Here is a 27,100-nt window from a genome sequence, read left to right on the forward strand (position 1 = left end):
GGGCTCTTTCACATTACACTAGCCTATAACTGAACACATTCTTGGGACCTACGTGCCCAGGTCACTAAACTAAATGCACCTAATAGGCAAGTATACAGATTTAGAGGAGAGCTGCTGATAACGGGTGTGGCTGAAGAGAAAGAGCACCACCTTGGCAAGAAGGATCGGCCTGACCTAACCTGACCTTCCCGTATTTAAAAAACTTTAGCTAGTGTTTCCTTTCCATCTTCCACCACTCTTGTTATATTTGGTTTTGTTCCTTTAAGTCATGTTTTCCCCACTTTCTGGATTTTTTTTTTTTTTTGTGCTGTCCTACCTCTGTCTTCCTCTCAACACAATTTCAAAACTGGCATATTCATTAAAGTTCACACTTTCAACACAATTTCTCCCCAGACGGGAAGGATGAGAACTGTGCTCATGTATGAGCGTAGGTTCACCCTGAGCACATGTGATGGATGTGAAACTCGCTGAAGAAGCCATGGAGAACATTTTGCTGCCTGTGATGTTATCTACACACCAACATACAGGGAGTGCAGAATTATTAGGCAAATGAGTATTTTGTCCACATCATCCTCTTCATGCATGTTGTCTTACTCCAAGCTGTATAGGCTCGAAAGCCTACTACCAGTTAAGCATATTAGGTGATGTGCATCTCTGTAATGAGAAGGGGTGTGGTCTAATGACATCAACACCCTATATCAGGTGTGTATAATTATTAGGCAACGTCCTTTCCTTTGGCAAAATGAGTCAAAAGAAGGACTTGACAGGCTCAGAAAAGTCAAAAATAGTGAGATATCTTGCAGAGGGATGCAGCAGTCTCAAAATTGCAAAGCTTCTGAAGCGTGATCATCGAACAATCAAGCGTTTCATTCAAAATAGTCAACAGGGTCGCAAGAAGCATGTGGAAAAACCAAGGCGCAAAATAACTGCCCATGAACTGAGAAAAGTCAAGTGTGCAGCTGCCAAGCTGCAACATCACTGGAGTGCCCAAAAGCACAAGGTGTGCAATACTCAGAGACATGGCCAAGGTAAGAAAGGCTGAAAGACGACCACCACTGAACAAGACACACAAGCTGAAACATCAAGACTGGGCCAAGAAATATCTCAAGACAGATTTTTCTAAGGTTTTATGGACTGATGAAATGAGAGTGAGTCTTGATGGGCCAGATGGATGGGCCCATGGCTGGATTGGTAAAGGGCAGAGAGCTCCAGTCCGACTCAGACGCCAGCAAGGTGGAGGTGGAGTACTGGTTTGGGCTGGTATCATCAAAGATGAGCTTGTGGGGCCTTTTCGGGTTGAGGATGGAGTCAAGCTCAACTCCCAGTCCTACTGCCAGTTTCTGGAAGACACCTTCTTCAAGCAGTGGTACAGGAAGAAGTCTGCATCCTTCAAGAAAAACATGATTTTCATGCAGGACAATGCTCCATCACACGCGTCCAAGTACTCCAGAGCGTGGCAGGCAAGAAAGGGTATAAAAGAAGAAAAACTAATGACATGGCCTCCTTGTTTACCTGATCTGAACCCCATTGAGAACCTGTGGTCCATCATCAAATGTGAGATTTACAAGGAGGAAAAACAGTACACCTCTCTGAACAGTGTCTGGGAGGCTGTGGTTGCTGCTGCACGCAATGTTGATGGTGAACAGATCAAAACACTGACAGAATCCATGGATGGCAGGCTTTTGAGTGTCCTTGCAAAGAAAGGTGGCTATATTGGTCGCTGATTTGTTTTTGTTATGTTTTTGAATGTCAGAAATGTATATTTGTGAATGTGGAGATGTTATATTAGTTTCACTGGTAAAAATAAATAATTGAAATGGGTATATATTTGTTTTTTGTTAAGTTGCCTAATAATTATGCACAGTAATAGTCACCTGCACACACAGATATCCCCCTAAAATAGCTAAAACTAAAAACAAACTAAAAACTACTTCAAAAACATTCAGCTTTGATATTAATGAGTTTTTTGGGTTCATTGAGAACATGGTTGTTGTTCAATAATAAAATTATTCCTCAAAAATACAACTTGCCTAATAATTCTGCACTCCCTGTATAAACGTTCACACGTATCCAGGAACTGTTGAGTCAGCTATTTCTGATTAATCAACTGTGCTTTAATGCAGCAAACATGTAAGTGATTTTAGAAACAGCAGAGGCATTTGCTTGAAATATTACATAGCTTCTTGAAAATCATCTGTCTTTGCGGCATCTTTTAAAATGTTATTGGAATTTGTAAAGGATCTACTACTTTCTGTATGTTAATGCTTAAAGTGAAAGGCATATGAGCCTGTTTTGCTGTTTTATCAAAGAAAGACCTAATCAGTGTTCTTTTTTTTGTTCAAAAATTTTAGTTCTTTTTGTTTGTTTTGTCATCCTGGAGTCAAATCCATGCATAGATTTTGCCGGGCTCAGAGCAGCAAACATCTGTGTAACACTGCCACGCTACATTAAATGCTTGTCACATGGAAGATGCACTGTTGTGGACATTGTTGCATGAATTTCTGTGAACACGTTACTTGTGTATATATGTTTGTGTCTGACTGAGGTTTATGGCAGACAATTAACCATGTCTGGCAATTTGGCATAGATTCACTCACTTAGCATCTTCCAACTATGCTAATGAATCATTTCCACTTCGCATTGCTTTGTGCATTAGCATAATGGGACTTGCAATGGAGCGTACCGTGTTAGAAAGGAAATGCTGCCTTGATGTAACTGAAATATCTACTTGTTATTGTTCCATTTCCTCTTTCGTGTAATTTTTTCTCATTTTTCTCAAATCCACATTGAATCATCCCATGAAAAGACCAGAGCAAGACCCCAGACACAAAAGTTACCATGTCACCTTTGCTGCTGTGTGGCAGAGGTCTCAATCACATTGCAATGCTGAAATAAAACAAAACAAAGCTCCCTCATTGCAGGGCCAGAAGCCAGGGCTGGACTGATAATCTGGCATTTGCTGGTGGGTCAATACACTTCTGGGTGTTTTTTTTTATGTCAATGTGCTTACTAGGGTTACAGGTTGGCTTGAAGGCACACTCCATGCTGGCCGTACAAACACTGACAGCAGCCCAATCTTATTTTATTTACTGACAGTGGATTTCTTAGTCAAATCTCTTAATCCAGCCGGCCCTCCCCTATTTTCCCTGTACACCTATGCACCTTCAATGCAATTCATTTCATTTTAATTTTATTTATATAGCACCAAATCACAACAACAGTTGCCTCAAGGTGCTTTATATTGTAAGGTAAAGACCCTACAATGTGACAACGGGAAGGAAAATATCCCTTTTAATAGTAAGAAACTTCGAGCAGAAGCAGGCTCAGAAAGGGGGTGGCCATCTGCTGCGACTGGTCGGGTAAAGGGAGGAAGACAGAGGTTAGTGTGGAAGAAATTGTTGATAAAAATGGCCAAACAAAAGTAAAAAGTTGAAGCTGAAAATATGAGAGAGAAAAAGAAAAAAAATCTAGGAATAACTGCAGCAAAATGTGTCAAATTAACCAACATGTTAGCAGGTACACTATACACACTAGTACCAAGAACAAGTAGGAAGAAGCCCTTACAGTCACAAATGGTTGTTGTTGCTATTAGCCATATAATACATAATTAGCATTTGTATATATATACGTACGTATATATGCAGTGTTTATTTATTGATTTAGCATCAAGACATTTTTACTCACTTTTGCAAGTACTCCCTAAATCTAGAATTTCCATGCAAACTGCAAGATAGCAGGAACCACCTGAGCTGCATGGAACCACCTGAGCTCAAGCCTCAGATGCAGACAGGGCAGGGTTACTCCTAAAAGTCTCCAATTGAGATCTTAGTTAAGGGCCTCCGAGCCCTTAGTAAGGGCAACATAATCACCATCCTTTCAGCAGACAAGGGTATAGGTGCATGTTTTTCTAAACCAGACAAACAATGGTTGAGTCGCCATATTCACCCTTTTTTCCACAGTTCCATTAGTAATGAATCACTACAAATACCTCATACATTGGGTATGTGACATTTGTAACATTTTCAACATTAGCACATCCCCAAACGATAAAATCCATGAACTTCATTGCCCATCTTAGAGTATAGTCAAAAGTATCCAAATAAATGTGCAGTTTCACTTTTGTAACTATAATTTGCCAAAAAGGTCTGTCATTTTAGTGTAAAGTGCTGTACCCAAGCATGGTGTGTTATTGAAGGCACTCACATCATTTAGTAAGGGCAACATCATCACCATACCCTACTGCAGTCCATTTTCAACCAGCCAGAGCAACTTGTTTCACTTACCTAGAGAAAAAGGGAGAAAAGAGACAGAAAAAAGGCCAATAAATTACACCATGCATTCAACGTGTCACATTAGCACAAGGAGTGGACTCACTTATTTATTCATTGCACTGGGTATTGGCACTGACTTGCTAAAGGTGAGTCCGAATTTGATTTTGTTAAAATGTCACTGATGGTAGGATAGCATGCAATGCACAGCATTCTGAGTCTAAATAAACAACATATGAGAGCTCAGTTTTACAATACACGGAAACCTGCAATAACACAGATATCCTCTAGCACCTTTTTTCAAGGTCACAGGTAACATGAGCTGCTTGACTTCTGGTAATGAACTGGTGTTTTAATTTTCAGGCATTTAGTCACGAAATAATAAAATATCCCTTATATTTAAATATTTACTTGTACAGAGGATAAATAGTAAGTATTCACACATAATCTACAACAGTTAAGGTAGTCAAATGCACAAAAGAATCAAAATTATAAGGAACATTTTCTTCCACCAATAAAATCCTTTACCTTAAACAAACAAACAAATGAATTCTGATCTCTTTCTCCCAGCTCACCAATTATTTGAATCTTTACACTCAGACAGAAGCTATAAATCATATACAACTAACACACAGTTTTCACAACTCTGCAGTGCACATTTGTCATATATATTTGGATATTTGAATTTGAGTGCTTATGACTGTCAGCACATGCATAATGTTCTGTTCGATCAGATAGCACTCAGATATGAAAATAAAACCTTACAGATGGTTGGAATCTATCATAGCTTGTTCATTTCTGTCCTTTAACACTTAATACATGAACTTATTTTATGCAAATAAATAAATAATAAAAATGTAATATATATATATTTTGTATATATTTTTAAAGTTTAATCAGAAGGTTCACTAAAACTCAATTTTTAAATAATTCTGGTAAGAATTTCATAGTTCTGGCTTTAAATCGTTAAGAAATATGTTTGACAATTGAATAAAGCTAACTCAGAAATTATGGCAGTGCTTTAGATTGTAGCATAAATCATCAATATAGCCAATTATTATTAAAAAAAGTGAACCAACACCACCGATTTCAGGGCAGTTGTAGTTTTAACATGGTTGCTTTTTTCATCTTTGAGATTAAATTAACTTACATTGCTGATGATGGAATTTGGACATCACCCTGATGTGCAGATTCAGAACATTGGCTGGTTCCTAAAGAAGATGGTTTGGCAATCTGGTGAACTACTTCATGTTTACTAAGTGTTTATGGAAAGTATGAAAAGGAAATGTTTGAACTGAGCTTGGGGTATGATTATTAAATAGTATTTAGGGTACGTCCACACGTACCTGGGTATTTTTGAAAACGGCGTTTTCAGTCACTGAAAGTGGAGATTTTTAAAAACTCCTGCCAGGGTGGAGATTTCAAAAACTCAGTTTTTGCATTTACGTGTGGACGAGGAAAACGGAGACAATGCAGCGTCATAGGTGTGCGCCTTTTTTGACGTCACATTGTGCGCTACGTTATTGTTTCGGTGAAATGGGTTTCTACAATGGCGGACTTAGACAAAATACTGTTACTGTTAACTTTACTCGCTGCAGTGTCTACATGCATACATATACAACACAGTTTCTGTCCCTCCACACATAGAACTCAGTTCTGCTTCTATGCGCCATCTTTGTTTACTCTTTCCCACCCAAGCTTCTAGACTTCTGATTGGCCAACATTTCTACACGGTTAAGAATATATCGCTAACTGTTGCTTTGGCCGTTGAGTCACTGAGTTGTGTTTTATTTTCTCTCGGTTCCCCTCCCAATTTCCCAGTTTGTGTGTTTCTGTGTTTTGATTTGTTTGTGTTTCCGGAAGTCTGGTTTTGAGCATCATCTGACTGGAAAGTGATTCACGCTTTTACGATTCACACCGCGGACAAGAGCACTGTGCTGGATTTGGGGAAAATCGCCATGGGAGCCAAAGTGCTGCAATTGTTACATTATTGTTCACTTTTGTAAATAAATTCACTGTCTTTGTTTGGAAAAGTCCTGTGTTTGTGTCTGCTTTTTACCACTGACCTGACAAAACACATAGAGACTGGAAAAAAAAGGTGAATGAAACACTCTGCATCACAGAAAGCCCCCAGCACCCTAGGCGTATTGCAGCTACTAAGGGAGGATTTTGAATTTTGCTTTATCAAAAAGAAAAGTTTTAAGCCTAATCTTAAATGTAGAGTGGGTGTCTGTTTCCAAAATTCAAACTGTAAGCTGCTTCCACAGAAGAGGGTCCTGAAAACGGAAGGTTCAATCTTTCATTCTACTTTTAAATGCTCTAGCAATCACATGGAAACCAACAGACTGAGAGTGAAGTGCTCTGTTGGGGTTACACTGCAGTCATAAAAGAATAGAAATGTTTAGCAACAATACTCAAGTAGATTATGGCATTTAAAAAACACTTGCTTGTTACTAAGGGTCCAAAAATGTCCTATGAAACTATTACACCACTATCATCATCCTCAATCATCAAGACCATGCACTATGAATACATGCTTTCGCTCATCTGTTGCTGTAGCCATCTGTTACCTTGGTCGTAACAAGTGTGTCATGAAGTACAGGTTAAGAACTGGGGACAACATTGCACAATTGAAACTAATCAATGACTAATCATAAACTAATCAAAGAGAAGAAGTAGAATTAAATACAAAACACTAGATATACAGTGGGGCAAAAAAGTATTTAGTCAGCCACCGATTGTGCAAGTTCCCCCACTTAAAATGATGACAGAGGTCAGTAATTTGCACCAGAGGTACACTTCAACTGTGAGAGACAGAATGTGAAAAAAAAAATCCATGAATCCACATGGTAGGATTTGTAAAGAATTTATTCGTAAATCAGGGTGGAAAATAAGTATTTGGTCAATAACAAAAATACAACTCAATACTTCGTAACATAACCTTTGTTGGCAATAACAGAGGTCAAACGTTTACTATAGGTCTTTACCAGGTTTGCACACACAGTAGCTGGTATTTTGGCCCATTCCTCCATGCAGATCTTCTCGTGAGCAGTGATGTTTTGGGGCTGTCGCCGAGCAACACGGACTTTCAACTCCCGCCACAGATTTTCTATGGGGTTGAGGTCTGGAGACTGGCTAGGCCACTCCAGGACTTTCAAATGCTTCTTACGGAGCCACTCCTTTGTTGCCCGGGCGGTGTGTTTTGGATCATTGTCATGTTGGAAGACCCAGCCTCGTTTCATCTTCAAAGTTCTCACTGATGGAAGGAGGTTTTGGCTCAAAATCTCACGATACATGGCCCCATTCATTCTGTCCTTAACACGGATCAGTCGTCCTGTCCCCTTGGCAGAAAAACAGCCCCATAGCATGATGTTTCCACCCCCATGCTTCACAGTAGGTATGGTGTTCTTGGGATGCAACTCAGTATTCTTCTTCCTCCAAACACGACGAGTTGAGTTTATACCAAAAAGTTCTACTTTGGTTTCATCTGACCACATGACATTCTCCCAATCCTCTGCTGTATCATCCATGTGCTCTCTGGCAAACTTCAGACGGGCCTGGACATGCACTGGCTTCAGCAGCGGAACACGTCTGGCACTGCGGCATTTGATTCCCTGCCGTTGTAGTGTGTTACTGATGGTGACCTTTGTTACTTTGGTCCCAGCTCTCTGCAGGTCATTCACCAGGTCTCCCCGTGTGGTTCTGGGATCTTTGCTCACCGTTCTCATGATCATTTTGACCCCACGGGATGAGATCTTGTGTGGAGCCCCAGATCGAGGGAGATTATCAGTGGTCTTGTATGTCTTCCATTTTCTGATGATTGCTCCCACAGTTGATTTTTTCACACCAAGCTGCTTGCCGATTGTAGATTCACTCTTCCCAGTCTGGTGCAGGTCTACAATACTTTTCCTGGTGTCCTTCGAAAGCTCTTTGGTCTTGGCCATGGCGGAGTTTGGAGTCTGACTGTTTGAGGCTGTGGACAGGTGTCTTTTATACAGATGATGAGTTCAAACAGGTGCCATTCATACAGGTAACGAGTGGGGGACAGAAAAGCTTCTTACAGAAGACGTTACAGGTCTGTGAGAGCCAGAGATTTTCCTTGTTTGAGGTGACCAAATACTTATTTTCCACCCTAATTTACGAATAAATTCTTTACAAATCCTACCATGTGAATTCATGGATTTTTTTTTCACATTCTGTCTCTCACAGTTGAAGTGTACCTCTGGTGCAAATTACTGACCTCTGTCATCATTTTAAGTGGGGGAACTTGCACAATCGGTGGCTGACTAAATACTTTTTTGCCCCACTGTAAATGACTATCAGGATAAAACAGGAAGCAACCAAACAGGAAAACACTAACAGAGACAGAATTGATGACATATGCTGGGTGACCCCTCGTCTGGGGCTCTCCTCGGCTCCTCCCAGGAGGGTGGCACCGTTGCTCTCGCACTCTGGGGCCTCTAGATGTCTTGGGCCCAGCTCTCCTCCATGCCTGCTTAATGCCCTGGGGGAAGGGGCTATGGTTCCCCACGCCCTCTAGCAGATCGTTACATGGAGAAACCTTTTGAATACAAGCGCGCTCATCCACACAGGTGTACACACAGGTGTTCACAGACACAAACTACACCTTTCCTGGCTGCTACCTCAAAGCACATTGTGCGCTATCAACCTTGCGTGCTGCACAATAATATTCACTATTTAGTATTTACTGTTAGCTAGATTATTGCAAAGGAGTTGTGTTTTTTATGTTGCTCTCTTTTTTGCTTGTTTTCTCTTCTGTAATTTCTTCTCTCAACAGGCTATCCAGGTGATTTTCTTACTGTCCCTCTTCCCCTCTGTTTTTCTTTCTCTCCCTCTCTTTCTCTCTGTCCCGTCTGTAACAACTGAAAATAAAATAAAATAAAATAAAATAAATGCATAATAATAATAATAATAAAGGTCAATCAAATGGACCAATATGGCAAGGCCATCATGATCCACTTGCTAAAGTAAATTCATTGGGCATCTTTCTTGACCTTCAATTCTGATGCACTGTAAAAAAAATTGTAATATAAAAGTAGTTTACTGTGTATTTTACAGTTTTGCACTGTTCTTCTGGAATATCATTAAATTCACATAAATAGACTGTGATTTTACATTTCAAATGTAAATTAACGTAAAATCACTGTAAATGTAATAAAACATAATTTTCTTGTTTTTTAAATGTATCTGTCTGTACATATGCATATTTAGAATGTTAGAATTCATTCACAAATGCATCATAATTTCACAAATATTGGCAGTTCGCCTTGTAATCAGAAGGTTGCTGGTTTGAGCCCCGGCTCAGACACTCTCGGTCATTGTGTCCTTGGGCAAGACACTTCACCTACCACCTACTGGTGATGGCCAGAGGGGAATTGTAAAGCACTTTGAGGGTCTAATAAAGCGCTATATGAATGCAATCCATTATTATTTAAACCAACTGTTAACTGTGTATTTCTGTACATTTAAGTATTATTATTCATATTGCCGCATTCATTGACCTTGTTTATAGGTAATTTCATTGTTTAATCACGTTAAATTGTTCCTAATTTAATGTTTAAAAGCACTTGAAAAAGGCAAAATCCCATGTAAAATTAGGGCAACAAACTGTATTGTCATTACTGAAAATAACCATATTTTCATGGGAATGTTATTTTCTGTTATTTTATGGTATTATTTTGGCGCCCCAGCTGCCAGAATATTATTGTTTTTTTAGGATTTTTTTTACGGTGTGGCTAAAGAACCAAATGGGACAGGCAAAAAAAAAAAAAAGAATGTTCCTGCCCAGGCCAGATCAGTTTCTTCATCTCCGTCCCAGCTCATGACGCTTCCCAGGTATGTGAACCTCTCAACCAGCTTGAGTTCTTGCCCACCAATCTCAGGCAAACGAGCCTGGTCGCCAATGTGCATTATTTTTGATTTTTCGGCACTGACGCAAAGTCTGACTTTTTCCACTTCTCGGGCCAGATTCAATGTTGAATCCTGGAAGCAGTCTCCATCTTCCGCCAGCAGGGCTATATCACCTGCAAAATCAAGGTCGGTGAGTTGACTGTTTGTGTCCAGGTTGATGCCTGCATCTGGCTCGATCAGGGCTTTGTTCATGATGAAGTCGAGGGCCATTACGAACAGGAAGGCCGAGAGGATTCATCCTTGCCTGACACCAGAAGATCGGTGTGGCCCATGTTCATCTTGATGCAGCAGTCGGGGTGGTGGTACAGTGACTTGGAGATTGAGATTAATTTTCTTTCTTTTCTTTTTTTGATGCCAATGAAGTTTATTGAGAGTGATCACTTGTACTTCATGGACTGTTCAATAATATTTCTAAGGGTGAATATTTGGTCAGCGCATGACCATCCTCGTGGAAAACCCGCCTGTTCCTCACGGAGGCATTGGTCGACAGTGGCTTTTAGTTGGCAGAGTAGCATGACGCAGAAGGCCTTTGAAGGAACAGAGAATAGGATGATTCCATGCCAGTTTGTGCACACCGAAAGGACCAAATATTAATAATAGGTAATAATTAAATGCAGAGAGGTGTACAAACAGATAGTAGGTGAAAAGATGAGTGAAAAAGAAAAAACAGAATGCAAATATAACCTAAACTGGGAAAGAACTAAGAAACCAGAAAAGCTGAAAACACAGGGAGACAATATATACACAGACGGGTGATAAGGAAAGCATTACCACATGGGAGAACAGCAGGAACAAATTAAGCATAAGGGGAAGAAGCAGTGGAAGCAAATTGAACACCAAGGTCATGAGACGAGGGACTGTCAAAATAAAACGGGAAGTGGCACACAGACTGAAACTCAGACAAGGACACGTACGCTTGACAAAGAATGAAAACATGCGAACTGTTAAGGGAGATAAACACAGACAAGGCAAAGGCATGGAGCAGGGAGGCAAGGGACACACACATTCTCACACACACACACACACACACACGTTGTTGCACATGCATACACATGCATACAGGTGCTTACACATACACACACATAGTGCTTTGTCTTTTAGAACCTACGGGGGGTTTTACGAGGGGAGGTGCTTGTGTTGTGTAAACTGTAACTGTCATGGGAATAAAAGGCTACGAGGAGGGCTGCTCTTTGAAGGAGTTGGTTGGAGACAGGTGAGGAGCGTTGAGTTCCAGGAGCCTGATTCCGACCAAGCCTTCCCTCACTAGCAAGTAAAAGACCGGTTGAAGATGTTCTGTCTTGTTTTTGTTCTTCATGAGGAATAAGTCTCTAAACTAGCGGGGCCTGTGGAAGCGCAGATTCAACACAAACAAACAAAACAAAAAAAAGCTAAAGACAAATAAATTATCTGAGAGAACTAGAAACACAAATGAACTAGGAAGAGAAAGGAAACTGAACCAAGAATAACACTAAATCAAAGAATAGAAATTGAACCAGAAAACGAAACACTGGGTCCATAGACCCAGGACCATGACATAAGGAAAGATTCAGGGTCACCTGAAGTTTAATTAATTGGTTTGTGTTTTCTGACTTCATGGATAGAGGAAGTTCGGTGGCATATGCATAGCAATGAAAAATGTATGCTATGCCTTCTAATGATACTGTCCTTAATACCTACAGCATGCGTTTATTGCTGTAATTACTTATTATGGTACAGTGGTATGGTACAGTATGGAATGCTGCACTAAGGTCAAACAAGGACAAGCACAGAGACTGTCACAGACCATAAGATCATTTGTAATCATCACAAAAGTTGTTTTTGTACTGTGTTGAGCTCTGAAACCTGATAACAATAATTTCTATAACAAACCCACAGACCATGACAAAGTGGTTATTTGAGTTTCTGTTGCCTTCCTTGTCTACACTTCTAGTCTACACTACTATACTTTTATTACATTAAATATGATAGAGCAGGTCATCTACTAATCAGAATGTTGGTGGTTTGATCCCTGGCATGCTCCAGTCTGTGTGTCAAAGTATCCTTGTGTAAGAAAGTGAACCCCAAGTTCTGTCTTTGCCAGAATATTATTCTTTTATTTCTTTATTTATTTTTACTGCAGATTTGCAAGCTTTCTAAATGGGCCTCTACAGCTGTGAAATAAGAAGCTGTGAAATTAATGTCATCCTGGCAAACATGCATTTATGTAATCATTTAAGATAAAAACAACTGTATGAATAATTTTGTCAGTTTGTCAGTTAGTCAGTTGAGGAACCAAAATTAACATAATGCTTTTTTTAATGACATTGTACATATTTTTCAAATTAATTTTCTCGGTTGTTACTCATGAAATAGCAAAGCCATTCTCCACAAATATGCAGCCTCAGATCTTAGTGACAGATCTTGTATCTTGCTTTCTTCTTAAATGAGATAGTCCTGGTTCCAAACGTTTTGTAAATAAATTTTGAGTCAATATATGCATCAAGCTAACAAAATGAAATTGTTGTTAGACAATGAAGTAGAATGGATGCATCTCAGTTTTGCTGATAACAATGAGAGCAATAGATAAAATGCAAACTGACAAAATCTCATCTTATTTTGGGGAAAAAATGAAAAGAAATGAAACCACTGTTGTTTTTCATTCTTTAATCGTTAACAACAGCTTTCTGCCACTACTGTCATGTTCAGCACTCATAGTCTGAGATCCAAAAGTGCAGTTCAAACTCTAATTTGAGATTGCTATAAAATCCCAGAAGTCCCACATGCTAAGGAGATTCACCTTGTTCTTAGACATGTTAGAATGTTAATATAAGCTGTAATAGTGGTGTTACAGTTAATACCTCACAGGAAGAAGTTCCTGGATTTGAATCCGAGTCTGTATGGATGTATGGCGATCAGAAGAACTTCATGCCTGATCAAATCTGAATACAGGTGTTAAAATGTACCCAAGTAATCTTAAACATTCTGTCATAAAGTTTCTCACCTGTTTGTATCCATCTTTCATATCATTAAAATTTTATGGCTGCAGTTAGCTAGCTGTCTTGGACTCCATTGGGAAAGCTTATAACAATGGCTGGAACTTGTCAAGCTGAGAGGCCAGCAGCTTTTTGTGGTTATTTGCACATGTAAACTTCTGGTCTTTGACAGGAGACTGAAGGGAAATTAGTGTGCTAGATGAGCTGACACAGGCTGTGCTCGTACTGGTTCTAGATAATTGGGCGATTGTGGCTCAAAGAGTTGGCAGTTCGTCTTGTAACCGGAAGGTTGTCGGTTTGAGTCGTTGTGTCCTTGGGCAAGACACTTCACCTACCGCCTACTGGTGATGGCCAGAGGGGCCATTGGCGCGATATGGCAGCCTCGCTTCTGTCAGTCTGCCCCAGGGCAGCTGTGGCTACAACTGTAGCTGCCTCCACCAGTGTGTGAATGTGAGAGTGAATGAACAGTGGAATTGTAAAGCGCTTTGAGGGCCCCGCTATATAAATGCAATCCATTGTTATTATTATTATAATTATGAGCTTCGGTGTGTAAGGAAACAGTGCTACCATTACCACAAAAATGCTCTTCTGTGACTTATCATCATATCAGTTTAGTTTTCAGTTATTAACTATCTTGGCATGTGAAGAAGATAGAGTGCAGTGTGAAAAAGTATTCCTTTAACTTATTAGCAAGGACATCCCTGATCATGGAGAGGTGATGGAAAATTGGGTTAATAAATCAGTCAAGTGGAACAAGTAGAGACTGAGCCAGCACTTTCAGAAAAGGTCTCTGTGCAAAGTTCAACTAGCTGTTCAACAAAAACAACAATATGAATGTGTTCATTAATATTTTAATCTTTCTGTAGATATTGTTGGATAACTGGGTCACGCAGTGCTTCAACTTTTTAACCCAGCTGTGATTTTTTTTTGCAATGGATATATTTGAATATAATATTAAAAAATCAAAATGTAGGCTTGCTTTTTCAAAGCTCATTAACATCAGTACTTCTCAGAGATAAGTGGTCCTAACAGGACAATCGCTAAAAGTATGATTTTAAATATTTGTAATGGCATTGCTGTGTATTAACACTTAAAGGGACATTTTGTCCTGTTTGGGGGTTTTTTTGTTTTTTTTCCATGTCATTTTGGCTACGTCGAATGAGGATTTCCTCACATTTGCTAGCGGATATAAATTTTGAAAAAAGTTTTAGAAATGTAATCTCAGTTCCTTAAATTATCCTAACATGGCAAAGCTACGTAAAAACCAAGGCATTTGATGCTAAGGCAAAAATTTCCCATTGAAAATCATTGATAATTCAATTTTTGGTCCCACATTTATGTTAACATCAATTAATGCATTCCCTTATGCGGCTTTACTATTTACTGTTTGAAGCATGCAGCAAAATTTTACCCTTGTGTGTTTTTTTAAAGGGTGCTTTGCTAGTTTCTGTCACTAGAGATGTTGGATAATGGTGGGTGTAATCTCCAACTTTAAGTCTTCTCTATTACAAGACCACACCCTGCAGAATGCACTCACTACTTCTCTGTAGAAGTAGCAGTGGAGGAGCAGTCACTTTGGGGATGGCAAGATTTTACAACTATGGAATACTATGATTGGAAATGACCATGCACTCTGAAGTGCTGGCTCCTCATCCTCCAACACGTTCTCACTCCCAAAGCGTAACATTTTACGCTAGGTGACAAATTGTCAACATATTACGTTTTCGGCTACCCACCACGTTCCTAAATGAGAACCGGACTCCATCTACACATGTTCGCTCTTTTTCTTCAAATCGCTTAGAAACACGCTATTTAACATCATTATAGTCCTGGTTAAGATCAGGAATAAGGTTAGGTTTAGGGCTGGAATACAGGGCTGGAACGTCTATTACCGCGGGAGCGTCATTGCACTGGATTCCAGCCATAACCCGCCGCGTACCATAAGAGCGCCGAAGGTCTCCTTTCGCGTTCCTCAGGAACGCTGCGGGACGTGACAAAACGTCGACATGTTACGCCTCGGGAGTGAGAACGGGCTGCATCCTCCTCTCAAAAATGCACTGCCTGAGTGTCCCCTCTCCCCACCAGTGTTGGTCAAGTTACTTGAAAAACGTAATCAGTAACTAATTACTGATTACTTCCCCCCCCCCAAAAGTAATCCTGTTACTTTACTGATTACTCATTTTCAAAAGTAATTAGTTACTTAGTTACTTTTAAAAAATGATTTACAACCTGAATAGGTAATAAAGCAATAGATCTTTCAGCCCAATTCTATTTTTTTCTGCATAATCCATCATATAAAATGTAATCAAATGAAAAAGTCTCTTTTTGAAACTAGTTTTATTAGTTTTAATCTTTTAAATTTATGCATGAAGCAAACATTAAATGCAACATTCTCTGACTGGAAGAAATTTGTTTATGTCATGGTCCTGGGCCATGTTGGCCCAGTATTCTTAGTTTTTGTGTGTTTTTGTATTTTGTTCCCTATTTATGCCTTGGTTCCTAGGTTATTTAGTTAAGATGTTCCTTATTTGGTTACCTCCTGTGTGCCCCTGTGTATCTGTGAGCCCTCGTCTCTCCTTGCGTTTTATTCCATGTTTTCCCCAGCCTGTTATGTCTGTGTTCTCCCCGTGCTCTCTCCTCCTGTCTGAACCTCTGTGTACTTCCTGTTTTACTTTGACAGTCTCTTGTCAGTATGCGTCATGTTGTGTTCACTCCTGCCCTGTCTCATTATGATTATCTGTGTCAGCTGTGTTCCCCGTGTGCTCCCACTTCCCTCGTTAACCCTCTGTGTATTTATGTGCATGTCTCCCTCAGGTCAGTGTCGCGTCGTCAATGTCTTCTCCCCGAACCTGTGTGTCTTTCTGTGTTCCCTCGGTCTTCTGTTAGTATTCCCAGTTTAGTTCTGTTTCGTTTTAAAGGCCTGCAATAAAGCAGTGATTTTGAGTTTGGGTCCTCATCTGCCTCCACACAGCCAGTTCATGACAGTTTAAGATTTAAACCTATTTTCTGCATAATCCATCATATAAAATAAAATAGTTTTTTGTGTTTACACTCACTCTTTCAAATAAATGCATGTAAAACACAGTAGAAAATAAATAAACTCAAAGACTCAGGAGTCCTGTTGCTCTATTTTCACCTGTATAGCAGGAGTGGGGCAGGCAGAGGTTTGCCCTGGTGCAGGTGTGTCGTAGCATCAGTGGAAGGATCTGGGAGTTTCACATGTCGGTGCTTGCTTGGAAGTTTAGGGGTTTTTTTTCGCTGTAAAAATAAGTTTTCTTCCCACGCAGTGAACAGCGGACGCTAATGTTTTTGTCACTTTTTACGGAATCAAACTCAAAGTAAGGTCAGTACTTCCACGCTTTAAACGCTGCACGGTCATACTCTCTGCCACACTCGTTATATTATCCATTGTTGATCTGCACACAGCTGTTGCCACGAACGTCGCACTCGCTTACATCATTGTCATGAGACACTCTCGCACAAAAATCACGGTTTTAGTAACGCAGTAACGCAGCGTGCTTACGGGAAAGTAACAGTAATCTAATTACTGTTTTTGCAATAGTAACCCCTTGCTTGTTACTTGAAAAAAGTAATCGGATTACAGTATATTACTGCCCATCTCTGCTCCCCACTGCCTTTAAGCAGCAGGCAGCAGTAAACAGGTCATTAGAAGAGGCCAAGATGATTTAGTTTAACATTATCTACAATTTTGCCAAAGAGTGTCAAAGTGCCAAAGCACTTTAAGCACAAGCACTTTTTCAGTAACTTATCTGTCTTGTAGACCTTTGTGTTGACAAGATTGTTAGTTTATCATTTACAAACGAATCAATATTGTCTGTATGGACAGCAAATTCCCACCCAAAAAAGTGCACATGTAAAACTGCAGTGTTAATCGATACGGTTGAAAAAATTGGATGCACTTAACTTTTCCTGCTGGTGCACCTGAGAAAAAAGTTAGGCGCACCAGTGCAACCGTGGCAAAAAGTTAGTCTAGAGATCTGATACCATCTTTTTCTAAACCTAACCATAGTAAAAACATTTTAAAAAAGAAAAAAATAGAAGGCTGCTGGAGAAAGCCAAACCGATTTACTCACGAACAAATAAAACACTGCAAAAGCCAAACAATAACATTTTTAAGTTATCAAAGTGACTTATATATCATGTTTAACCCGAGTAGCGAAAGACCGCGAGGGTTTGAAAACGATGTGTCGGTCGGCTCAGATATTTGAAGTTTACACAGCTACATTCTCACCTGAAATTATGTTAAAAGTTTTTTTTGCGACCCAGAAAGTGAAATAAGAGTAATATTAAAACTAAGTAGCTGCCGCCATTGTTGGAAACTGGAATTGGCTGGGCTGCGCTATGAATTCTGCGATATGGTTTTTCAATTTTGTTGTCCAGGTGGAAATTCGGGATAATGGTGCTCCGGGATTCTCCCGGAAAAATCGGGAGGGTTGGCATGTATGGTTGTGGCAACATCACTAACCTTGTCAAACACCTCAGAGTAAATCATATCACAGAATATGACGAGCATATGTTGAGACAAACTGAAGAGGAGGAGAAGGACAGGTGTTGCTAGGGCGAGAAAGACATGTCTCATGGAGTCCTTTAGTGCTGCAGGCAGGCAAGGTGTTCAAATAGCGCACAACTTCAGTTTTTTATTTCTATAAGATGAACTCTGCATTATTAAGTGATAAGAACAAGTAATGTGATGTCCTATAATCATTATGACGCTATAATTTGAGATACAATAAATAAAATACGTTTTTGCATAAAGTATCTGTATCGGATCGGTATCGTCGATACCACCCTGAATATTACTTGATATCGGATCGGAAAGGAAATCAGTGGTATCGCACATCACTAGTAACCGGGTCATTGCAGCAGATTTCAATGCAGGACACCCTATGAGATCACCCATCTCCCATGCTACAGTTAGCAAACTGCTTGCTAAGTTTCGTGAAAGAGCCGACAGCGTAGCACTCACCGTATGTCACTGGAGAGTGGCATTAGTCGAACATCCCTTCGGAGGATATTAGCTACTCACAAATGGCACCCTTACAAACTCCAGCTACTGCAGCATCTCAACGAGGATGACCCAGATCGGCGCACAGAATTTGCAGAATGGGCAAAAGAAAAATTGGAACAGGACCCTCAGTTCACGCAGAAGATTTTCTTCAGTGATGAGGTAAACTTTTATGTGAATGGTGAAGTTAACCAACAAAACCACCGCTATTGGTCTTACACTAACCCACATTGGATGGATCCCTCCAAGACTGTTGGAACAACAAAAGTGATGGTTTGGTGTGGTATATGGGGTACAACGATAGTGGGTCCATTCTTCATCAATGGAAACCTCAAGGCCACTGGATATTTGAAATTGCTGCATGATGATGTGTTTCCCTCTTTATGCACTGAAGCTGGCATGTTCCCTGAGTTTTTCCAGCAAGATGGTGCACCACCTCATTATGGGTGCCAGGTCCGAGCATTCCTAGATGAACAGTTTCCTGGAAAGTAGATTGGTTGTCGTGGGCCAGTTGAATGGCCCCCAAGGTCTCCCGATCTGACCCCCTTAGACTTTTATCTTTGGGGTCATCTGAAGGCAATTGTCTATGGTGTGAAGATACGAGATGTGCAGCACCTGAAACTACGGATACTGGATACCTGTGCTGGCATTTCTCCTGCGGTGTTGCTATCAGTGTGTGAAGAGTGGGAGAAGAGGGTTGCATTGACAATCCAACACACAATGGGCAGCACATTGAACACATTTTATAAGTGGTCAGAAACTTTTAAATAACTCATGAAAGAATAAAGTTACGTGAAACCAAGCACACCATTGTTTTTCTTGTGACATTACCAATAAGTCTGATGTGTCACATGGCCCTCTTCCTACTGAAAAAACAAAAGTTGTATCCAAGATGGCCGACTTCTAAATGGCCACCATGGTCACCACTCATCTTGAGGAGTTTGCCCCCTCACATATACTAATGTGCCACAAACAGGACTTTAATATCACCAACCATTCCCATTTTATTAGGGTGTATCCATATAAATGGCCCACCCTGTACAATTGAAACATGAACAGATTGAAATGGATGCTGCAGCCTGACTGCTCATCAGTTTGTTACCTGTTGAAGTTCAGGCTGTGGCTGCTGGGCTGGTGTCAGCCAGAGGCGGAGCCAGACATTTGAAACACCCAGGGCTTAGCCCAAAAGGGTAGTATGCATGTGGGATTTTTTTTTTTTTTTTGTGGGGGGGGGGTAGAAATGACTGAAAGATTAATTGGCTCTGTTTTGAGTTTTGTTCAAAAAAGAATGACTTCATATAGGGAAAAATATATATCTCATGTGCAGGACACCTTAAACTAGTTTTTTTAATTAAGCAGCAAGGCAGAACAAGGTCAGGGCTGTATCAAGACACAGGGACTAAACCCCAATTCAACCAGACCCAGAACTGATCCAGAATTAAAACAGGACTACAACAGTTCAAAATCAGGACTACTGAGGACTTAACCAAGACAGAACCAGAATCAGAACTAGATGATAGTAGCACTAAAAATCATCATAGACCTGCACTACACTTATTTTTTAATTCTACCAAAGTACAATATTTAGATTCAGAAAAGTTTATATAATTATTTAGCCTTGTTGTGCAAACAAGCTGCATAACTTAATAAATATAGAATTTGAAAAATAACAAACCTAAAATAAACACTAAGTACTAGATACATGAGTACCTATGATACGGTGATACTTTTGGTAAACAACCATTTGACTAACATGTCTGTCTCACCTGCTCTTGTTCCCTCTCTGTTCTGTCCACATTCTCCTCTCTCTCCCTCTCTGTCCCTCTCTCTCCCTCTCTGTTCCTCTCTCTCCCTCTTTGTGCTGACAATCATCAAATATACAGTTGAAACCAGATATTTACAAACTCTTCAGATCAAAACACACTTTTTTAATTGTAACATCAAATCAGACTAAATGTTTATTTTTTTAGATTGATAAATACAAAAAACATATTTGTTAACTTTAAGAATCAAGAGAGAAACTATCTGTATTTCTTAATTGTAAATGGCACCAAATTGTATTCAAAATTGAGCCACACTTATGGAGCTCCACAGTTCTTTTCCTGGTGTTTTGGTTGACATCTCTTGATTTTCCCATGTCACAGAAACAGGCTCTGTGTTTTGCCTTATATGCATCCACAGCTGTGCCACCAATTTACTCACATGGACTCTACTAACCTATCAGAAGCTTCTTCAGCTCAGAATGGAATCGTCTGGAGTTTCTTATTAATTAACAATAAACTTAGTGTATATGTACTCCTAAATTTGATGAAAGTGATAAAAAAACAGAAAGCTCTGTCTCTCTTTATTCTGACATTTAACTAATTCAAAATATATTTCAATATTTATCTAAAACAAAAGTTTACTCTAAATTGATGTTGTACAGTAAAAATGTTTTGTGTTTTCTCCCTAAAGTGTAAATATCTGGTTACAAATGTGAATATCCTGCTGTGTACTGAAATCCCTCTTGTTTTGCATAGAAATATACTGAACAACATACAAAGCATAATATATAAAATAACATTTACCGTATTTTCACGACCATAAGGCGCACTGTGCTAAAAGGCGCAGTCTCAGTTATGTGTGCCCTTACTGTATTTAACACACACATAAGGCGCACTGGACCATAGGGCGCATACAAGTACCGTATGCGTATTTAAAAATAAAGCGGGAGCAAACCTGAATTCGGTACCCTTACTCACATTTCTATTGCCGGTAATCGTCATCATCAACAACACACAAGCATACAAGTGTGATATTTAAACATAAAGCAGGAGCAAAACTGAGTTTGTTACTCACATTTTTATTACCAATAATCGTCATCATCAACAACACACAAGCATACAAGTGTGCGTATTTAAAAATAAAGCAGGAGCAAAACAAAGTTTGGTACTCACATTTTTATCATCAATCAAACCCATCAAAGTCCTCATCCTCTGTGTCTGAATTGAACAGCTGCGCTAAATCTCCATCAAACATGCCAGGTTCACAGTCTTCACCATCAGAGTCACTTTCCGTGCCGTGCGGCTCCTCGGAAACGATGCCGGCTTTTGCGAAAGCTCGAACAACAGTGCCAGCAGACATGTTAGCCCAAGCATCTACAATCCATTGGCAAATTGTGGCGTAACTCGCCCGGCGCTGCCTTCCACTCTTAGTGAAACTGTGGTCTCCACCGGTCATCCATCGCTCCCAGGCCGCTCGCAGCCTTACTTTGAACGGGCGGTTCACACCGATGTCCAGCGGTTGGAGTTCCTTTGTCAGGCCTCCCGGAATGACAGCAAGCTCACAGTTCATTTGCTTCACAAGTTTTTTCACATCGGCTGTGAGGTGGGCACGCATAGAGTCACAGATCAACAGCGATGGTGATGCGTGGAAAAAACCACCTGGTCTCCTTACATACACCTCCCTCAGCCACTCTTTCATCATTTCCTCATCCATCCAGCCCTTTTCATTTGCCTTAATGATGATTTCTGCTGGAAACTTCTCTTTAGGCAAAGTCTTTCGCTTAAAAATCACCATAGGCGGCAGTTTCTGTCCATTAGCATGGCAGCCAAGCACAACAGTAAAAGAAGACTTTTCATACCCCGTTGTGCGTATCGCTACCGTGCTGGTCCCCTTCTCCACAGTGTGACTCACCGGGATGTCAAAAGTGAGCGGGACCTCGTCCATGTTTTTGATGTGGCTGGGCTGGATGTTTTTGTCGCCGATGTGTTTGCTGCAGTAGGAGCGGAAGATGGCCAGCTTTTCCTTATACCGGTAATCCGCTGGAAGTTGCTGCGCTACCGTAGTCCTGGTCCGGATGGAAAAATGGCACCGTTTCATAAAACGAAAGCACCAAGACGGACCTCCTTGGAAATGTTCAATGTTCATCTCTTCAGCTAGTGAAACTGCTTTTAGCCGAATGGTGACCGTCGAAACGCTTCTCCCGCTCGCGCTTTGCTCGATGATCCACCGCTCGAGTCTTTCCTCCAACTCGGGCCACCTCGCCTTATGTCCGCGGAAACTCAGCTGCGTTTTCTTGACCTGCCGGAGCTTGTTTTCCAGCTTCCTCCATTTGCGAACCATCGATTCGTTAATCTTAAATTCTCTCGCCGCTGCTCGATTTCCATGTTCCTCCGCGTAGCTGATGGCCTTCAGTTTAAACTGTGCTTCGTAAGCGTGTCTCTTTGCCATTTTCAGGGTTGTTAAAACAACGATGTCCTGCATAATGCACATACCTGTTCTTTTATACAGGTATGTGCGATTGTCCCGGTATATACGATCAACGCCCACACTTCACCCTTTAACGTTCTCATGGTGTTCTCTACTACGTCCTCCTTACAACACATAGGGCACACCGCGCCATAGGGCGCGCCGCACTTTTTGAAGAAAATCTAAGACTTTTAAGTGCGCCTTATGGTCGTGAAAATACGGTACCTGAGTTTTTTCTTTGAAAGAAGCCTCTAATGTCCATTCTTATATTTCAGTACATAACTGAAACCGATTTAGTCGGGGAGGGTAAGAACTGAAAATATGAAATAAACACACGTAAGCTAAGACTCTCTAAAAAAATAGCATTTGTTCGGCTTTTCATTTCGCCATTTGTTGATTCACTTGAAGAGCAAGTAACGTAATATTAGTCAAGTGATCAGTTTGATATTAATCTTTCGTGATTCACCGTCATATTTACATTATTTGTACGGTACGAATGATTTGCTTTGGTACCTGCTCAAACTTAAGCTCTCCTTAGTATGGCTGGCTCCGTTTCTCCAACAGCGCACTCACAGGCAGCAGCTGCCCCGCCCCCTCGCTCAGTCGCTTAGTGCCTGAGCTCGGATCATACCAATATCAGGGGGGATTCACGCACAGTCGTAAATTCCCACAGTGTGCACTATGTGCTTCGAATATTGTGTGTACTTTTTGTTTTATACAGTTGTCAGCCAGGCATCTAACTATGAAAAAATTACACTCCAAAAGACCCCGGGCTTCTGACAAAACAACCCGGGCTTAAGCCCAGTAAGCCACCCCCACGCTCCGCCCCTGGTGTCAGCATTGATTCACCTTTTACGTCACTGTGGGTTCTTGGCTAGCTTAGCGTTAGCATGTTAGCATGAGCTGAAGTTGTGTTAGGAGCATAATGCGGTTGTTTCTGTCTTGGATTCAGTTTAAATTCAAATTCAAATTTTATTTGTCACGTACACAGTCATACACAGTACGATATGTAGTGAAATGCTTGGACAACTGCTCGTGACCTAAAGAAAAAAAAAGGAAAAGGCTATGAATAAGATAGGAAATAAATATGAAAAATTAAAAAGGGTAAATTTAAATTAAGGTTAAAAATAAAATAACTGTACAACACAAATTAGAATGAAGGGTATATTTAACTGGGAAAGAATAAGATAAAATATATAAATTAAAGTTGAAAATAAAATAACTGTACAACAAAATACACAATACACAATATAGAACTATATAAGAATGTATGAAGAAATATAAATAAATAAATAAATATATATATATATACACACAATAACAGCAGCTGTACAGGACTGTACAGGACTAACAATTCTCAATTCCCATCCCTACAGCTCACTCGAGCTCACTCGCAATGACAGGAAACTATTCGTGTCAGACTTGGGTTAAGCTTCACACATCATTTGTTGTCAGTCAAGTAGATCACTACAGCAAAGGATAAACAGTGTTGGGGAGTAATGGAATACATGTACCATTATGTATTTAAAATACAAAATATGAGTAACTGTATTCTGTAACAGTTACCGTTTAAAAAGGTGGTATGCAGAATACAGTTACTTTGTTGAAATAAATGGATTACACGGCAGTATTTTCTTGTTTCATATGTTAGGTTAGGCTATGCCCTCTCTATTTTTGGTAATTCCACGCCGATGGAAACCCAAACAAAACACGCATTAAGAGGCTCTAATGCCTGTGTCTCAATCTCATGGCCCATGTCACCTCTACTTGCAGCCTGCATAATGACGTGAAGAAATATTTTTTTTAAATTATTCACAAAAGTTATTTAATATGAAGGAAATAGGCAGTGTTACAGGCATAGCCCTAAAGAATGTAGCCTCATGGGCAGTGTACAGAGAGTGCAGAATTATTAGGCAAATGAGTATTTTGTCCACATCATCCTCTCCATGCATGTTGTCTTACTCCAAGCTGTATAGGCTCGAAAGCCTACTACCAATTAAGCATATTAGGTGATGTGCATCTCTGTAATGAGAAGGGGTGTGGTCTAATGACATCAACACCCTATATCAGGTGTGTATAATTATTAGGCAACGTCCTTTCCTTTGGCAAAATGAGTCAAAAGAAGGACTTGACAGGCTCAGAAAAGTCAAAAATAGTGAGAGATCTTGCAGAGGGATGCAGCAGTCTCAAAATTGCAAAGCTTCTGAAGCGTGATCATCGAACAATCAAGCGTTTCATTCAAAATAGTCAACAGGGTCGCAAGAAGTGTGTGGAAAAACCAAGGCGCAAAATAAGTGCCCATGAACTGAGAAAAATCAAGCGTGCAGCTGCCAAGATGACACTTGCCACCATATTTCAGAGCTGCAACATCACTGGAGTGCCCAAAAGCACAAGGTGTGCAATACTCAGAGACATGGCCAAGGTAAGAAAGGCTGAAAGACGACCACCACTGAGCAAGACACACAAGCTGAAACGTCAAGACTGGGCCAAGAAATATCTCAAGACTGATTTTTCTAAGGTTTTAAGGACTGATGAAATGAGAGTGAGTCTTGATGGGCCAGATGGATGGGCCCGTGGCTGGATTGGTAAAGGGCAGAGAGCTCCAGTCTGACTCAGACGCCAGCAAGATGGAGGTGGAGTACTGGTTTGGGCTGGTATCATTAAAGATGAGCTTGTGGGGCCTTTTCGGGTTGAGGATGGAGTCAAGCTCAACTCCCAGTCCTACTGCCAGTTTCTGGAAGACACCTTCTTCAAGCAGTGGTACAGGAAGAAGTCTGCATCCTTCAAGAAAAACATGATTTTCATGCAGGACAATGCTCCATCACACGCGTCCAAGTACTCCACAGCGTGGCTGGCAAGAAAGGGCATGAAAGAAGAAAAACTAATGACATGGCCTCCTTGTTCACCTGATCTGAACCCCATTGAGAACCTGTGGTCCATCATCAAATGTGAGATTTACAAGGAGGGAAAACAGTACACCTCTCTGAACAGTGTCTGGGAGGCTGTGGTTGCTGCTGCACGCAATGTTGATGGTGAACAGATCAAAACACTGACAGAATCCATGGGTGGCAGGCTTTTGAGTGTCCTTGCAAAGAAAGGTGGCTATATTGGTCGCTGATTTGTTTTTCTTTTGTTTTTGAATGTCAGAAATGTATATTTGTGAATGTGGAAATGTTATATTGGTTTCACTGGTAAAAATAAATAATTGAAATGGGTATATATTTGTTTTTTGTTAAGTTGCCTAATAATTATGCACAGTAATAGTCACCTGCACACACAGATATCCCCCTAAAATAGCTAAAACTAAAAACAAACTAAAAACTACTTCCAAAAACATTCAGCTTTGATATTAATGAGTTTTTTGGGTTCATTGAGAACATGGTTGTTGTTCAATAATACAATTATTCCTCAAAAATACAACTTGCCTAATAATTCTGCACTCCCTGTAGTGTGTGCTGCAGAGAGAATGGACTGCCATGCTGGTTATGTGTCTGTGAGCGCGAGGGAGGGAGAAAAAGGAGAGTGGAAAAGTATGAGCAGAAACGGGAGATAGAAGCATGTAAATATAATAATAACCACTCCAGCCAAGAAGAGTGCCTGACGAGCCCAGTTCTAAGTAAGCTATTAAGAGTAGATTGTACACTTTGTTCGTGTTTTCCTCCGAAACAATTAGTTCCGTTGGAGCAGCCTTTCAACGCATCTATCTGTCTCTCACTAACAAAGTTGACCCAGACAACAAACTAAAGCTAGTTTTCGGCTACAAGCCTGACACGGAACCCGACGTATTAGCCAGAGGTCCCTTTACAGTTTTAAGCCTTTACGGTTCGGAGCCGCGGACCTGTTTTATAAATGTGCGGAATAGTTTTCTATACGAGATCGTTGCAAAAAGTGCAGCCCTACCTAATGTCCACCTACTGTTACTCATTTTATATTAAGATTTAAAAATCTAGTTGGTATTGGTATGGCGAGTAGTCTTCAGTAATAGTAAGAAATCACACAGCAACTGTCATGACCCTGTGCCTTCTCGGCTGACTCTGTATGGCTACAAGTGTTTTTGTTGTGCTGCATCTCCCTCTCTCCCCTTCCGCGCACTGCGCTCTACCGGGGCAGAGTCATGACGGCTCCAGCCCCTGGCTCGGACACCTGCAAACAATCATGTCACTCACTTCTTAAGGCAGCTGCTGAGAGTGCTTCCTCGCTGGATTATTGTGTAACACTCGTCAGTGTCATCACCTATCTGAGCCCTTTTTCCGAGTTTCTGTCGTGCCACTACTTACCTGCCTTTCCTCTCTGTGCCAGATTTCTCGCCAGCCTGAGGACCGCCGTTCGGTGACCTAAAGACCGGAGCCCGAGCTACCTGAGCTTCAGTGGATTGTGTATATAGCCGTTCCCTTTCCGTGCCTGTGTTCCCCGGAGACCCTCTTCCTGTGCCCCCTCACTTGTATATACCCGCACCTGGTGTCTACGTGTAAATAAAATTGTGAACCTTAGTGACGGTCTGCCTCCGTGTCTCTCCTGAGCCTGACAGCAACAGTACATTCATGTAGTTGTAAAAAGCATCATAATATATAAAGTAATCCAAAGTATTCAGAATACGTTACTCTCATTGAGTAATGTAATGGTATATGTTACAAAGTACATTTTGGGGCATGTATTCTGTAATCTGTAGTGGA

The 27,100-nt window shown here is 40.6% G+C and overlaps 1 protein-coding gene across 1 annotated transcript in view; it reads right to left on the reverse strand.

The window, feature by feature from the left end:
• The window catches only part of ntm (neurotrimin), a 471,010-nt gene that overhangs the window by 288,333 nt on the left and 155,577 nt on the right, over positions 1 to 27,100 (reverse strand). The gene's annotated exons all lie outside the window — the stretch shown is intronic.

Source organism: Simochromis diagramma, unplaced genomic scaffold (genome assembly GCF_900408965.1).
Source record: "Simochromis diagramma unplaced genomic scaffold, fSimDia1.1 OVJJ01000123.1, whole genome shotgun sequence".
In the NCBI taxonomy this organism is placed as follows: domain Eukaryota; kingdom Metazoa; phylum Chordata; class Actinopteri; order Cichliformes; family Cichlidae; genus Simochromis; species Simochromis diagramma.